The sequence below is a fragment of the Cystoisospora suis genome, assembly GCF_002600585.1.
Source record: "Cystoisospora suis strain Wien I chromosome Unknown contig_1748, whole genome shotgun sequence".
Taxonomy (NCBI): Eukaryota; Apicomplexa; class Conoidasida; order Eucoccidiorida; family Sarcocystidae; genus Cystoisospora; species Cystoisospora suis.
In genome coordinates, this window is record NW_027154548.1 from 23,654 (window position 1) to 35,650 (window position 11,997).

The window sequence follows — 11,997 nt, forward strand, 5'->3', positions numbered from 1 at the left end:
ATTTGAACGCCCCGCGAATGCAAGACTCAACCTCTCGAAGTGAGTGTCCGGTCCAGATCTCTCCTCCTCCCGAAGAAAAGGCGGGAAGGCCTGTCAACCCGTGTGTTGTTACGCTAAGCGTGTTATGTGGTGATGCTCCCAAATTGTATGTATGAGATCCTGGTGGTTTACCGGCTGGGTCGTCTCCACGTCTCTGTTTCATACATAGCTCGATAATTATGATGTCTATTATTCACGCGCACATCGTATTTTTGATCTGGGATATCATGAATTCGTTTCCTGAGCACTGCCACGGCGGCGAATCCGCTGGCGCAAAGACGGGATCTCCCCAAGTGGCTGGTCTCTCTGCCTTGGGAGATTGAAGCCCATGGTGAAAAAGTGGATCGATCGGTCTCTCTCTCTTGGCTCGGGTGAAAAAACTAGTAAGCTGGAAAAGCGCAAGTGTAGCTGAAGAGGCGGGATCACACCTGTTTGTGGTTTCTCGGGTAAGAAGAGAAGAGGGGTTAGCTATTGTGTTTCATGTGGTACAGGTGTGAGAGAAGGAGAATTTCACTCAGCAGGCCCCGTCCCTGTCTAACTATGCTGTGCCTGGTGCCGTCGTTGGGAGGAGGACTGAGAATCCGAGAATGTGGTAGTAGTAGTAGGGCCAGGGCGGGCGGACTAGGGGGCTGGACCGCCTACTCTATGGTAGAGTGAAATTTTGCCCGTTTGAAGTTGGGTGGGTGAGTTAGTTTTTGTCTCTGCTATGTGCTAGATTTTGCAAAGAACCGGTGTAGCAGCAAATGGGCAGTGTGATGCCGGCGTCGTTCTCTCATCGCTACACACTACGCTAGTTGTTCGGTACTTCCACAGGTGACGAGCTGTGCCATTCCACATGGCTTGTGGCGATCAACTCTTGCAATACTATGTAGTTATTGTAGGACTAGGAGTCGTAGTAGCAATAGAGAAGGAACAAACAGGTTTTATCGACTCGGGCACGATGGCGATCTGCACAGAAGAAGGCAGATTGCTCCAGCTGTCTTTTACGAGATTGGGACTTTGAGCATGTATGTACTATATACGCCGTGTCCGGTGGACACGTGTGGTCCACCCCCAGCAGCCAGTTGTCTGTGAGTATGGTGGGTCATTCATTCATTCACTGAGTGAACGGGACTGGGGGGTTTTTCTTTCCTGGGGCGCTCAGGGCTGGGCAGCCATGAAAGAGAAACCTCCGCACACGATGACAGAGGATTTTTTCCAGTTTTTTTTTTTTCTCTCACGGAGAGTGTCGCACTTGTTTGGGGCTATACCTAGGGGTGCACAAGAGTTCGCTCAGCCAGCGGGGGAAGAACCACCGCCGCATATACACTGCTTTTTCGGGCTGGCTGGCTGGCTGGCTTTTCTCTTTTCTTCCGTGGCAGAATCACTGAATGCCCAACCTGGAAGGTACCGGGTCTCCTGTTAGTTGTTGTTGACTTTTTTATCGAAAGTGCCATGATACTTCCTTCGAAGCTCATTATGGTAGCGATACCCACTTCTGTGCGCTGCTGCTGCTGCTGCCCCGTGTTGTTTGACAGTAGGGATTCCTGTCCACTCAGTCACGTTGAGTATTCGGATAAGTAAGGGCAGATACATGACTGCGTGCAAACTTCCTAGGTAGCTAGGACAGATAAAAGGTGTCAATCCAGGAGATGGCTTAATGCATCTGCAGTCCGCTGAGATTCTTTTCCTATTTCTTCTACCTTAAAAGTGTATATAGGTCTCAGCACCCAATACCGTGTGAATGAATCACTAGCGTAGAGAGGGGAAGACACTGGAGTGCCTTTTTCATAGCGGCGGCCCTGAAAGATGACCGGGAAGTGGGCTTGCTACTTCATGCGACAAGCCGCGGATATGGCGTTCAGTTGCAGGAGTTAGATAGGAAGGGTCGGGCGAGTTGAAGTCCCAAACAAGATTTTCGGCGCTCCTCAAGCCATTTTACTTTCGGCTTTGGGCGTTCGGTGCCGCCATCAATCTTCAGCATTGGAGAATGTTTCCTTGCGAGAGAGACTGCGAGGGCCGGTCCGCCGGACAAAAGCTCACCCGGCGAGCCCGCTCAGATATTCTGTCGCCGTAGGTGGAGGTGATCAGAAGAGCAACCTACACCGGTGTGGCTTTTGCCTGCTCTCACATTGGCTTGCTGTCTCGTCAAGAACGCTGCTCACTTGTGGGTTGTGTGTCTGGGTGAAGACACCCGTCTTGTGTGCTGTTGTCCAAGCTCCATGGTTTCATCAGTGTCAGTAGTTATGTTACCCGGGCTATCCACAGAGTCGTTTCTAAGGACCGATGTGGTGTGTGGCCGAAAAAAGGGTTGTAGGCTGTTCTCCGAAGCACAGGGTGTTGCTTCAGCTGCCGCTTAGAACCCGCCAGTGCTCTATCATGGTATTCTTCCTCGGGCGCGCTTGTGGGCTTCCAGCAACAGAGTGCGGGTTGCCCCGAGAATCGCGGCTGTAATATGGCGCCGTAGCGCCGAGTGAGCCGACTGTGGTCGTCCAGGTGGCCTGCCTGCCACAGCAGAAAAGGGGAAGTCGAGAAGCGTTCGTCTACATCCCAGGTCGTTTGCACTTCCTTCGTGTCTCTCCATGCTCATTCCTCTTCCGGCTAGCGAAGCCGGATGCGAGACAGGTGTCCCCCTGGCCACGTTGTTGTGGATCAACTTTCTGTTGCTTCCTGTTATTCCCCCCTTTGTAGTCCTCAAGGCATGGTAGCCCGTGGCGCGCTTGCGTGGAAGCTCACAGCCTTATATCATCCAGCGGAGTGGCCAGAAGGCCTAACTTTGGCCATCTGAAACTGTGCTAACACACAAACGGAAGTGTTGCAGAGATATCGACGGGCTGCCCGTTACATGCGGAACAGTGGTCCGCCCAACTGACGGTTTCAACCCAGCAGTGATCCATCGGTTCTCTCTTGCGGACGCTGGTGTCATGGTGTTCTTTGTGCCTACAGAAGTTTGTTTATTGAGTGGCGTAGCCTTTCTGTATTCGCTTGTTCCGTGATGTGAGAGAGTTTAGGGTGCGGAAGTCGATTTCGTGTTTTCGTGGCCTTCATTCGCCTCTGGGTCTTGTGTGGACTCGCGCGGGGAACTTCTGTTTCGTGTCGGCGTGTGAAGATGAAATGCCATCGAAGTGTTTGAACACAACAGCTCGGTTTCGTGGCGTGCCTTTGGCAGCACGAATCTATCTATCTTCCCGCCCGTCGTGAGTAGATAAACACGAGCACTCTAGTATCTAGGTACTGCCTAAGGGCTGTTAGAGCGGAAAGACTTACCGAGCTGCGCCTGGTCGCCCCGGAACAACCCGAGATGGCTTTACGACCTCCCCCCCAACTAATCAGCCTGCGTCCGGCTTAGCTGCCTCAGCGCCGTACTGAAGCGGTCACTCAACACACAACGTTTACCGGGGAAGCAGCCGGATGATAATGGCTGCCTCGCGGAGACACCACCTGAGTACAGACCACCTAGGCGCGAGGATCCGGTAACACCATTCCACGTCCGTTTCAAGTGTGTATCACCCATAGAAAGGGAAACTGTCTGCACGATGGAAAGGTCAACTAATGACGGTAGGCGGAAGACACACCGTAGCAGCAACTGTAGCAGACTCCCAAAAGCCAGCCCTGTCGGATTTTACCATGCTGTCATACGTCACTGTAAAGACGGTCATTACCATTATGCCATGCTGGTAAAAAGATTAGCTGGGCACCTAGCCCCGAGGGGTTCAAACGGCCAGGAGTCAAGAAAATACCGAAGAGGAAATCACGCCGGATCCTAGGTGTGGCTGTCAAGACCTGAAGTGGTGTACTCTCTCTGTTAGAGAATCCAAGAAAGTTGACGATGGGTTCATCGGCGTGGACTGGGGGCAATAAAACATAGCAAGTTGTTTCCCGTCACCATCATTTAGGCATTGTTCTTTACAACTTTGTTGTTCCTTTGCTCCACAACTAGGTGGTGTATTGACCACTGGCTTCCCTTGATGTATCCGCTGTTTCCTTGTGCCGTGTGGGTTCACTGCTGCGCACCCGGGGAGTCCTTCGCTCGGTGGCGCGCCTTGTAGACAAGGTCTCTGTTTGGCTCTTGGAGATGACGAAGGCAGCTGGGCACTCTGGTCTGGTTTCTGTGTTGCAGGCACGGCCGAAGGTTGCGTCTGCCCTTCTAGTGCTGGACGATAGCCTTCCAGCTGTGTCGTGTCGGAGGAGCCAAACAGTTGTGTGCCAGCCTCCGCGTCAGACCTTCCTCTCGCCTGCTCGTATGCCGCGAGAGGTGGAAGCTCCCCTTGGGCAATACAGACCTCAGAGTTAGTGTACCTCAAGTCCGCGTGTGTTACCCCGCCACTTGTGGTCTGCTGTCCCCAGTTCCTGGGAAACCCAGCTTGAAAGAAGGACGTACTAGAATTCTCAATAGAGTGCGTGACTCCTGGATGTGTGGAAATCGTCGTGGATGGCGAGGAAGGAAGATATTTCCCAACCCTCGGAGCTGCGGTCACCCGGGGAAAGAGAAACTGACTAGGACAGAACTGAAGGGCTGTTTTCTGAGTGTCGCACGCAGGTCGCACTGATGCAGATGCAAACGAGTGTCCGGTATTGCATTCCCTGACTACGTAGTCTTGTGACAACTGTTGATACGGAGCTCCCTGGATTCCCCCAGCTGTTGTCGGTGGAATAGCCTGTTGACTCCCTTCTTGATTTCCGCGTGTCCGAGGTGCCGCAGGAGCTGTACGTGGTTCCGGAATCTGGCCTGGAGCAACGCTACTTGGCGCATGACACAGTTGGACGAAGTGTCCACCGGTATTCCTCAGTTCAGCTCTCGTTCGATCTCCACTGGAGTCGGTACGGGGAGGCGGGACTTGGAGTGTGCGGCGAAGTGCAAGGCGTGAATCGAAACTGTGGCAACGGAAGAATGAAACGGGACGCATATCGAAGCCCCGTTCTACCGCTTCGTTGGTAGAGCTGTGCGGCCGCCCACGACACGAGCTTTCTGTGACGTACTCGGAAGGCTTGAAAACAGGCGAACCTCGGCTTCTGAGGTGAGCGTATGGCTCAGCTAAGGGGAGGCGGACAGCAGCACTGCTGCTGCGGCATTCAGTCGACACCGTTGTCGCCGGAGGCAGGTAAAAGAACCGAGGACGGAAATTTGCTGGCACGACCGCCTCCGCGTTAGAACGGGTAAGGATCAAAGGTCGTTCGGGATGCTGTAGTTCTTGAAGCGCAGTCTCGGCTCGCTGCAACTGATTGGATGACGGGGACTCCGGCGTGGAGATAGAGTTTGGTTGAGAAGTAGAGAGGAAGCAGGAAGTGAAAGGTGTCCGAGTATGATAGGCTGACAGAAAGCTCGAAGGTGGCAAGGCAGCAAGGCTAAGAGGCGACGAATGGTCTAAAGGGCTTAGATAAGAAGAGTACACTGGAGTGGGGGCAGGTGCAGCAGGATCACATCGGGCAGCAGTCCAGGAAGCCGTGGCAAAAGGAGCACACGGAATGCCACCAGGGACACGAGGAGAGAGAGAAGAAGTGATTAATTGAGGCGTAGCCTCGAACCGAGCGAACTCGGGGGGTAAAGGGACTGAAGCAGCTGCTTGCGAAGAGATCGGCTCCGGCAACATGCCTGGTGTAGAAGTAGATGATGTCGTGGACGCAGAAAGTGAAACAGACTCTTCGGAGGTGAGATCCGAGGCGCAGTCGACGCTACAAAATTCTGCGGGACTGCAAGCGTGTTCTATTTTGGTCGTGGTCCATTCAGGATTCTTCCAGTGCCCGGAGAGCCGCTTGAGGCGTCTAGCCCGTGTGACTGCCTCCAGTTCTCGGTGAAGATGAAAAACTTTCTCTTGGTACCTCCTCTGCAGAGACAAGAGCTGAGAGTTTCTTCTCCTCAAGGTATGCATCTCCTCCGTCAGCATGGCGACCTTTGCTCCAACTCGTTTACTCACAGGCGTCTCGGGCGCCGTCTTCAGAGTGTTGGTTATCAAAGACAGAGTTTCGTGTGGACTCTCCCTTGTCCTCGACTCGAGCCAGGGGTTAGCTTCATCCTGGCGTTGAAGAGGTTTCTGCTCGCACGATTGCATCAACGGCTTCCCAAGAAGGCGTGCCCCTTCCAGGTTTGCTTCTACATTTTCTCCTTCTCCCTTGCTCCTTTTCTTCACCAGTCCTTGCCCGCTAGGCACACTGCACTCATCAGGAGCGACGGCTTCCTCTTTGTGTATCCCGTAGCTCTCCGAGGAATGAACACATGGGGAACTGCCTGTACGGCCTCGTCCCTCTACGGTCCGGAAGCCCTCACTCTCATTTCTCCGTTCCCCTCCTTTCCGAATGTCGGATGTTGCACATGAAGACTCGGAATCGGAAGATATCTCGGTTGACCTTAATCTGCCATGCGAGCTCATATCTTCTGGGTTTGAGCCCCGCTCCCTGTCGTCCACCGTACTTGTACTGCCGCTCAATTCGAGTCCGCGGTGGGCACACGCAAACACTTTGTCACTCTTTTCTTTAGTTTCCGCACACTTTCGCACCTCACTCTCCGAGCAGTTGGCAGCGGCTGACTGAGAATCTGTTTCGTCCTGCTCTAATACATTGTCCTGGCCAGCTTGCCCCCGGCCCGCAAGCTTCAAAATGGTTGGGATTCTTTCTTGCTTATCCACTTGGCTCCCCCGTGAGCAGCAAACGCGTCTGTGACTGAAGCCCTCCTCCTTAAGCTCATGGCAGCTTACGTCGAGTGGCCTGTCTCTTCCCGCAGGGCTACTGCATGGAGGTCGTGCTGTGGTCGGCTTCTCTGTCTCGTCTGCCGCCAAGAGGGTTCCACTCCCCTTGGCGCTCTCTGAAGCCGAAAGCAGACCCCACGTCTCCTGTATGGGCACGCCGATGCAGGCCGCGGAAGCATCCTCCGAAGCGAGGCCTCTCATGTCTTCTTTCTCCAAGGCGTCTTGCGTCCTGGGACTGCGATGAGCAGCAGTTGGCTTTACGGCAGCTGCGACCGGAGTCACGACCATGCGGTGTGTTTCAGCCTTTCGGCCTTCTGTCAGACAATCTGCCTTGTCTGTCGCCTGTGCTTGTGATGAGATTCCAACAAGGTTGCCTGCTTGTTCTTCAAGGAGACACTTCTGAGCAGCCAAAAGGGAGGCAACTCTGGGATTCTCCCGGTGTGTGCGCGAGCACTGCTGCTCCGCCGAGTGCGATGTGAGCTCCCGACGGTCGAGCCCTGAGCTTGCTCTGCTCACAGAGAAATCGACTGCCTGCCCTCCGATTCTGCACTCCGGAGGCGTGCGACGTGTTGAAGCCTGCAAGTCTTGCTCAACCCGGTAGCTCCGGAAACCTTTCGCCTCCGGGACTGCCCCCGCAGAACAGTTTGGAGATTCGACAGGATTGCCAAGAGAGAGATCGGGGAGAGGAAAAGAAGGATTTCCCTGCGCTGTCGTGCCTTGCGCCTTCCGATCTGTGTCCAGCTTATCTGCAGAAGCTGGTGCAGCGCCTCCATTCGGTTGTTCACTGTCTGTTCTCACTTCCCGAAGTGTCTCTTGCATTGGTTTTTTGCGGTTATCTCCACTCTGTCCTAGGACTGACAGGTGCGAGGAAGATGGGGAGTCATCTCCATCGTCCAGCGAATTGAGAATGTCGACAGAGAGAGAATACTCTCGCGGAGGAGTGACCGGGCAACAGACAGACAATTCCTTTTCGTGAGGATTCTCCTCGAGGGTTTGCTGCTTCTGTGTCTCCCCACTGGCGCCTGGGGTGACAAATGTCTTTATACCGGTTTCAAACGTGTTTTCATTCCCCAGTGCAGCTCCCCTAGTGTCCGCATTTCCAGAGAGTCCTCCAGTGCCCTTGGGTTCTCTTATCGTTGTTCTGCTGTCCTTTCCAAACTCCCCTCCTTCGCATCCGTTCCCCTTTTGATTCTTCGAGACTGCTGTTTTGATCTCGAGCTCTTGTTGACCCTGGTCCTCCACGTTGGTCCCCTCTGGGGTCAGGATCAACGCCTCCTTGAGGGGGACAGACATCGGAGTTGGTGGCGAAGGAGACGGCGCGGGCGTAACGGCCTGCCCAGCCCTCGAATCCACTGCGGCGGTTCGGCATGATGACTCGAGAGCTCCTTCCTTATCAGTGTTTTGACCTACTGAATGTGGAGAAGCATTCAAGAGGTCTCGGGCGTTTGAGCGACTAAGAGGCACACTGACGTGACTGGTTTCTGTGACGCGAGGATGCCCAGCTGCTTCTCCCTCCCGGGGTCCCGCCCGAGACCGTGTGTGCGGTTCTTCTTTTGGCTGTAATCCAAATACCGGAGAAGCCCGTGATCCGCGTTCGCCGCCCCGCAAACTAGTAGTAACAGGGGAAGTAACATGGGATCTGAGGAGACAGATGGTCAACAGAGGCGCGGACCGGGGTCGCTGCCGGAAGTAGCCCACTGTCGTATGAGCTTGATCGCCCCCAGGGTGTACCGACCTGCCACGAGAGCTACAGTCGCAGCCCGGAAAAGGCCGGGTGCAGCAGGCAGCTCTGTCCCTGCAGTGTGCCGGCGCATGCCCGACACGACGGTTTTTCTCCGCTTGGAGAGGGTTGACTGTTTGGTCTAGTTCTTGGCGGCGACGGTTTGGAGTGTGACGCGGCTCTGTACTTGAGGACGCAGATTCACAACAGGGAAAGAGCGGAGAAGCGGTGGAAGCCAGGCACGAGGAAGAACAAGAAGAAGCTCGAGCGGGGCGGGCATGTTGTTTGGGGACGTTTCCGACATCGGAGTCTACCTCGCCGGGGACGAAGGAGGCGTCTTCTGTCGCCGAGACCGCCACAGAGTATGATACGTTACTGCTTGGGCTCCCATCATTGAGGGGCATTACGGACAGCGCTGACCGCTGTGAAGAGCCTCTGCCCTGCACGCGAGGGTCTGAGTAGGGACCGCGACAGGCACTAGAGGGACAGGCGGAGGTCGCAGAAACATCAGAGGTAGAGCATCTCTGCCTGTGTGGACAATGTTCAGCATGCCTGGAGTGGCTCAAACAATCTCCCGCGCGTGAGGCATCCGCAATGGCCCTGGAATTGACGGGCGGGGAGAGGCATCCGGCAGAAAGAAGGGGCGACGGCGGACTCGCGGCAATAAACCGATTTGGGTTATTGTTGGTCGCGGTGTGCGCGGCGCTTTCGCTGGCTTCGAGCTTTCCTAGTAGGGAAGCATGCGTTAAACTAAGGGGCAAACCGTCACAACTGCTGGCGGGTGAACCACGAGAAGAGGCGGCAGAAAGAAGGGGGCATTGTTGTGATGTCGAAAGAAATGGAGAGTCCGAAGTACCGCAGAAACTCGCAGGCGACGTTGCAACAGAACGCCTACGAAGGTAACCGGAAGACGCCGATACACTGGAGCATGACAGATCGGCTGAAGGCGACGCTAACGAACTTGAGGCGACAGGCAACGCCGGCTGTCGCCGAGGAGTGCCGGGGAGCGCACCGCCAGCTACCGCCTCTGGCTGCGCCGAAGAAGAAGGATGGATGCTCGAAACTGCAGTGGCTGTGTCGGACACCGCCCGACTGCAGAAGGGGGAGGTTAGAATGTCTGACACTTTGGTGCCCTCCCACCTCAACGTAGGAGGGAAATACAATGAGCTGTTTGGCTCTGGACTCGGTCGGTGAGCGTGTTTTAAACCGGCAGGCGCCGAGCAAGATCTCGCGACGCCAGCACCAGGCGCCGGCGCACACGAACAGCTGGACAGATAGCCGGAATCTGCCGGCAGTGATTCGGAGGGCGCCGACGAGTAGTAAGAAATGCTGGCACCCTTCGCGATACCCCGCAAAGACACATCGTCTTCCTGAGGTACTGAACTAACTCGGCTGTTCCTGTCTAACTGTTGTGACCAAGCACTCCAGGCTTCACTTGTAGTTTCCAAACTTGTCAGTCGTGCTGTGTCCAAACAAGTAGCTTGGACTGCTACGCTGACAGCCTCCCGGGAATCTGGAACGCCTTGTCTGAGTTTATCGGGGCGGGTGCTGAGCACCGACTCCGAAGTGGAATTCTCTCTCCTTACGCCCCCGTGCAGTGGCATCTTCTCCATGTGCTTTAAAGACTGGTAGTGACATGACACGTTCCGGTCTGCAGTCTGCATGCCAGCCGGGGTAAAGACGGTTCTCAGTGGACTGCTCGTGTCCATCATAGGCAAAGGGTTCTCGGAGAGTGGACATTTCGACGCCTGTCCTTCAATGTTCTCCGATATTGCCTTCTCCTTGGGGAATGCAAAGTCTTCGCCACCATTTCCCAGCGGGCCACCCTTGCGCTGCATCTCTCTGAAAGCCGCTCCATCTGTTTGGTTTTCAACTGGCTGGAGGTGTTCATCTGCCCAGCGCTCTACCGGCGTGGCAGCTACTGCTTGGGGGGATTGTGGAGGGAGAACATGCTCGTGAAAATCTGCCGCGCAGAGCTCGTCGCTGCGAGGCACGGACCCCTGTGCACATGAACTGTGTCCGACTGGCGCATACCGTCGTGACGGCAAGCCGACAGCCTTGGCGAGGCCAGCAACCTTCCGCGCTACGGCACTCGGCACACTGTAGAGGGGGGGATGGGCTCCCTGCACAGGGAGGCTGAGTGAAGCGTCGGCCACCGAAGACAAGTGCTCGCAAAAGGCCGGTTCCCAAGGACCATACCGGCCAGACGCCAAGTTCCAGCCTTCACTCTGACCTCGGGAGAGGAAGCCCCCTTCTCCACAGTGCGTGCAGGGCGCAGGGCGCTGTGGGGTCGCCCCGGCCGAGGCTAATGCCGCCCGCAAAACAATATTGCCATGACAGGGAGCGTTACTACCGCCGAAGCAGTCAACAGGTGGACAAGTGGAGTAGATTGACAATCCCGGGGAAGGGTACAAGACGCCGAAAGCAGCTGCAGGTGGAGGCGGTGGCGGTACAGATAGGCAATAGTTGCCAGGAGGGAAAGAAAGCTTTTCGGTTTGCAACCACCCGCCGGACTCGCTGCTTGACACAGGCTTGTGTTGGCCTGGAGTGGGAGGAAGAGAAAGAACTCTAGGAGGGCGGGCCTCGCCTGGTATTTGGCAGATCGATTCGGTCCAGGCCGCGGTGTAACGCGTCTGTATTGGGGAGCTGGAAGAGAATACGGACGGTCTTCGGCCCACGTTCTTTCTCCCGTCCGGCGAGAGGCCACGAGTATTCTTGCTTTCAGAGCTCACGGGACCTCTTCGGCCTTTCGTTTCTCCCGAGGGCGGTGAGCATGTCAAGCGGCAGTCGAAGAAGTCTAACTCAGCGTCATCCGCGCTTGGAGTGGTAGTGCTGCCTGCAAGGATTTCCATTGTGTCGGCGCCTGTAGTAGTGGAAACATCCCGACTGGAGGATGACATGGTTAGCCTTTGCTCAGCAGATGTGCCCTGTTCCTGAAGAAACGCCTCCCAGCTGGAAGGGTCCATCTTGACCAGAAAGATAGGGAATGCCAGCAAGAAACATAGATATTTGTAATCCTGGAGGTCATATCAAGGCCCAGGCTTAGAGCGGAGAAACCTTCCGAGGAGCACGTTGGGGAGGGCAGTGAAAGGACAAGGTAGTAAATATAACTGCTGCCGCTAGAGGCGCAGAAAGGTCCGCTTTTGTGGCTGGAGGTCCTTTTTACAAGGAGGGGGCGGAAAGGCCAACGTCTGTCTCGCTAATCCTGTAAACTCGGTGTCCCCTAATCAGCGCTGGCCAACCGCCGGGGGGCCGCTCGAGTCCTCTAACGGCAGCCTCGTTATTTACTACGTCAAGAAAGGCCTAGCATCCGAGACCGACAAGGCTCGTCTGCCCGTCGCTGTGATATACCGCGCGATACTCCAGAGGGTCGTAACTGTCGACTGCGGTAATACTCCTTCGTTGTGGGTTAAGGCTCAGAACTGGTACGTCGTCCGGGAAGGACACCCAGCAGCGGGTGCATGGAGTGTCGCGTTGACTGGCTCGCTGGGGGTCGGCCTGGCTGTCACGCAAAAAACAACGAGTGACCAAGTGGCCCGGCGCCGCTCAGACGCGTCCTTAGGGGGAGGCCCATCT